General features: G+C 30.4%; 2 non-coding genes and 1 pseudogene across 2 annotated transcripts; 2 read left to right on the forward strand and 1 right to left on the reverse strand.

Annotated features, from left to right (window-relative positions):
• Positions 1 to 498: 498 nt before the first annotated feature.
• Positions 499 to 572, forward strand: TRNAD-GUC (transfer RNA aspartic acid (anticodon GUC)). The gene has a single exon. It is a non-coding gene; the product is annotated as a tRNA-Asp (tRNA).
• Positions 573 to 3,232: 2,660 nt separating this feature from the next.
• TRNAC-GCA (transfer RNA cysteine (anticodon GCA)) lies at positions 3,233 to 3,303 on the reverse strand. Its single transcript has one exon. It is a non-coding gene; the product is annotated as a tRNA-Cys (tRNA).
• A 1,110-nt stretch (positions 3,304 to 4,413) lies between these two features.
• Positions 4,414 to 5,000, forward strand: part of LOC130802083 (DNA-directed RNA polymerase subunit beta-like) — a 6,066-nt pseudogene continuing 5,479 nt past the window's right edge.

The raw sequence follows: 5,000 nt of genomic DNA on the forward strand, positions 1-5,000 counted from the left end.
AATTGATTCTTCCTGGGTCGATGCCCGAGCGGTTAATGGGGACGGACTGTAAATTCGTTGGCAATATGTCTACGCTGGTTCAAATCCAGCTCGGCCCAATAATTCGCTCATCCATTATGAGATGAAGATATTTTATTTGTTCGTCCGAAAAGGATAATAAAAAGAATCCAATTTTCTGCTATATACTCTATTTTTTTTTGTTCAGGGAAATGGAAATTTTGATCTAGATTGAGATTATGTTATAATCTTTAAGTTTAAATATTTAAACTCTAAATAGAAAAAAAAAAAAGAAAACCCTTTTTCTTTATTGAAAGATTTATTCTCACTTGATTTTGAAACAAGGAAAATTTACTAGTAATTGGTGTTGTTCTCACTAAAGTGTATATTCACGTGGAGATCAATATATCACTTGTGGCTCTGTTACAACACGAAAATGCTAACTCGAAATATTTTCAATCAAATCATAAAAAAACTGGATACTCTATACTGTAGTTCCCTGGGATTGTAGTTCAATTGGTTAGAGCACCGCCCTGTCAAGGCGGAAGCTGCGGGTTCGAGCCCCGTCAGTCCCGACGGATCCAATAATAAAATAAAAAAATATATCCACTCATCTTTCCACTTTTTTGGAAAAGGACAACAATAGAATTTGACTTTCAATAGGAATTCATTTGATGATTCTTAGTTATTTTTTCCTTTTGGATTTTTTAGTTGTTTCTTATCAAACAAATCGAATAATTTTCAGTATTTGAGCTAGAACTGATTCCTAGAAGAGATATTTAGTACTAGACTCATACCCATTTTTTTTTTGTTATTAAAATTATCTTGACAAAATACTTTTCCAATTAATCTTATCTCTCTTTCTGTTCCCAGTTTTGTCCCATCTGAATCATTAAGACTAACCAATTTCAAGTTCAAACATTTTATCTCATTCAAATTTCACGTTGAACTTTTCATATATGCGCCCTAGTATTCAATTCACGAAAAGGAGGAGCGATATTAAGAAAAGAAGGATCAAAGAAAGATCCTATCCCCTCCTTTTTAGACTCTTTGTAATGAAGTACTGAAGAATCCTTTTTTCGTTTTTTCTTAATTTTCCATTTTTAATTATTAATAATACTAAATAAAAAATAAGACTTTTGTTTGTAATTTTTTTTTTATTAAAGTTTTATTAAGTAAAAGTTCTAAGAACAAACATCCTAAAAAAATAATGAAAATGAATTTGCTAGAATATTCTATTTTTTATTTATTGTTTTGGGGGTTTTGTAACCAGTGTGAGTGGAAAAGGAAAAGTGAAACTTCATTAGATGGTTGATTGTACAAGGAAGACGACAGATTATGGAAAAAGAATAAAAAAAAGAATGCTAAATAACGGAATTGTTGATTAGATGACAAATCCCATTTTTTTTTTGGATTCAGTATGGATAAAAGATCTTCCTATGTTATACTATTCAATTCGCGACGGCGAATTGATATGATAGCTCAGATATTGTTATTCATGATATTAATCTGATTCAATATCATGAAGAAGTAATTCATTCCATTGAATTCAAATTTACAGGTAAAATTTTTATCATCTCTATGGGATTAAATCCCGAGTTAATGCGAAGTAAAAAAACGATGAGATTATGGAAGTAAATATTCTCGCATTTATTGCTACTGCACTATTCATTCTAGTTCCTACTGCTTTTTTACTTATTATTTATGTAAAAACGGTCAGCCAAAATGATTAATTTGAATGAAACTTGACTTCTTAGTTCTTTATAAATGATTGAAAAATCAAAATAAAATTCCAATTTCATTTATTAATTGAAATGAGCAGGCTAGAATCAGCAATATTCAATGAGATTTAATAGTATGGTAGAAAGATTCATATGAATCTTTCTACCATACTATTAATTCGATTAGTGTTTTTTTTTTCGTGTAGGAAGTTGTCCTATAACTCGAATAAAGATACAGACTTAATTGAATATCGATCAATCCACAATATATATCTTCATATATGGTATGTACATAGCGACCCCAATTCTCTTTTTTTGCTCCATCTATTTGATCCATTTGGATTCAGTCTGATCAATCCGAACTAATCGAAAGGCAACTCTTACCTTACGTTTATTTTATAGCTCGAATTCTGCGATTTCGGGTTCTTTAAAATATAAACGCAGTATCTGCCAAAAGAATCAAAGAAAGAAAAATATGGTATATCTTAAAAATATGGTATATCTTAATAAAAATAAAAAACCAACTTAGTAATCTTTTTTTATCATTGCCAACTCAAGAAGTAAAGTAATTGAATTGATTGACGAGTGGATAGATGCTTGAAAGAGTTCTATGGTGTGGAAACTTCTTCGATCTTTTTGAAATGAAAAAGAAATAGTAAACCTCATCCATTTTTAACACGTAAAACCCGATATGAAAGAAATCGATAAAGCACAACAAAATCAAATCTATTTCCTATCATCTAGATTTCATTTCGTTTCGAATCGAAATATAAACATGGGAATTAGTTAAATATTTCTTTTATTGACATTTCTTTATTATCTTTAATTAAAAATGAAAAACACTTTCTGGAGCGATCTATAAATCTAAAACAAATGATACAGTTTTATTCCTCAACTAAAAACTCAATGAGTAATTAATTAAGGAATATTTCTAGAGTCCACTTCTTCCCCATACTACAAGTGAAAGAGAAAACGTAAAGACTACCATTAAAGCAGCCCAAGCGAGACTTACAATATCCATGTGAATTATGTCCCCTATTTCTATGAATATGAAGGAATTATTCCATTATTGTTTACTAATAATAGTGAAATCCATGGTACAGAGTCAAAATTTTTTGGACTATCCATTTTGTACTATTAATTTAATGAACCAATCTAATACCTTAAGTACTCAGCGACTTTTTTGAGTTTGTATACAAACTCTATTTCGTCTTTCTTTTCCACAATTACTAATCCCCCCCGCTGACCAGTCAGTAACCAAAATGGAAGGGAATGAATGGGTCTCACGGTATTCCTTCCACTATTTACTAAAGTAAAAATCTTTCTATCCACAAGAATTTACAGAACTTTCACTTTTGAGAACTCTCGTATACTTAGAATAAAGTATGTATCAAGAAACCTCCTCCTCTCTTTCCCTTCGACTGGAGAATAATCCGCGAGTTCTAGGTTATATGAGTTATAGTAGTCGATAGTCGATAAGGGATTTATAGTTTTTTGTTTTGTTAATTAGAACCAGGCGACACCCGGATTTGAACTGGGGAACAAGGATTTGCAGTCCTCCGCCTTACCACTCGGCCATGCCGCCAAAACGATACAAAATAGAATAAACAAAAATATTATTTGGGATGGATTACTGAATTTTTTTTTTATTTATTGTACTTGCATTTTGAATCCCTTTTCCTTGCTATCCCTTACTAAAACCTAAAACTAAAATCTTTCTTTTGTTTTTTATTTTTGATTCGATCGATACCAAAAAATATGGACTTTCAGTTAAAAAAGTAAAAATTCATGATAAACATGAGAAATTGGAACCATTAACTATTGACTTAATTGCAATTTCATGAACGATTCCTCAATTTTGATTTCAAATTATGTTTACCTAATGACATAAGAAAATCAATATGATAACTCATTAGTATTGCGTCTTTTCAAGAAAAATGGAAAAATCTTTATTTCCTTTTTTCTTTTTCTCAATTTCAATTATAATAAAAATTATGAGTATATGTAAACCCCGGAACAAGAACAAAAATTACACAGACCGTCGAGTATCTTATATATGATATATAGATATCCGCACGTGTGAAAATTGACTATTTAATATAATAAACATAACCCGATTTACAATACAATCATATTTTACGAATTCTACAAAATAGTACTAAATAGGGAAAAAATATCTCTTTTCTCCGCAAATCCTTTTTGTATTGTAACCATACAATACAAAAGAAAGGGTCAAAAGATTGGTTAAATAAATCAACTCTATATTGTTTCTGATTATTCTGTCTTTATCTCGGCGAAGGGATCAAATTCTGTATCTGTTTATTTTTTGGTATCCAATCAGATTGGAATATCGAATATCATAATAATGGTCGAAATTGAACTGATATTCTATACTAAACTAAATTATATAAATCGAAAAATCTAATTTTAAGTATTTAAGTAGCAGAATTCTTTTTATAAAAATGTTTTATCAATTCCTTTCCTTTTGTATCTATTGCATTTTCAAATTTGAGTAGAATCTTTTATTTATTGCCCCGTTCATACGTATTTCATACATTTCGTATATTCATATATGGAGTTTTTGTGTCAAATTTTATGTGATTTAGTAAACAGAATATAAATTCCATCGGAGCTAGATCGATCTATATGATCCAATGAAGAATGAGCCAAAAATGGGATTTTTCAATAAATAGGGAATTGAGTTCAAATGCTACGGGATGGAAATGAAGGAATGTCTACAATTCCTGGATTTAATCAGATACAATTTGAAGGATTTTGTAGGTTCATTGATCAGGGCTTAACAGAAGAACTTTATAAGTTTCCAAAAATGGAAGATACAGACCAAGAAATTGAATTTCAATTATTTGTGGAAACATATCAATTGGCAGAACCTTTGATAAAAGAAAAAGATGCTGTGTATGAATCACTTACATATTCTTCTGAATTATATGTGTCCGCGGGATTAATTTGGAAAACTAGCGGGGAGATGCAAGAACAAACAATTTGGATTGGAAATATTCCTCTAATGAATTCCCTGGGAACTTTTATAGTAAATGGAATATACAGAATTGTGATCAATCAAATATTGCAAAGCCCGGGTATTTATTACCGATCCGAGTTGGACCATAACGGAATTTCGGTCTATACCGGCACCATAATATCAGATTGGGGAGGAAGATCAGAATTAGAGATTGATCGAAAAGCAAGGATATGGGCTCGTGTGAGTAGGAAACAGAAAATATCTATTTTAATTCTATCATCAGCTATGGGTTCGAATTTACG

This window comes from Amaranthus tricolor, chromosome 16, assembly GCF_026212465.1.
Source record: "Amaranthus tricolor cultivar Red isolate AtriRed21 chromosome 16, ASM2621246v1, whole genome shotgun sequence".
NCBI classification, from domain to species: domain Eukaryota; kingdom Viridiplantae; phylum Streptophyta; class Magnoliopsida; order Caryophyllales; family Amaranthaceae; genus Amaranthus; species Amaranthus tricolor.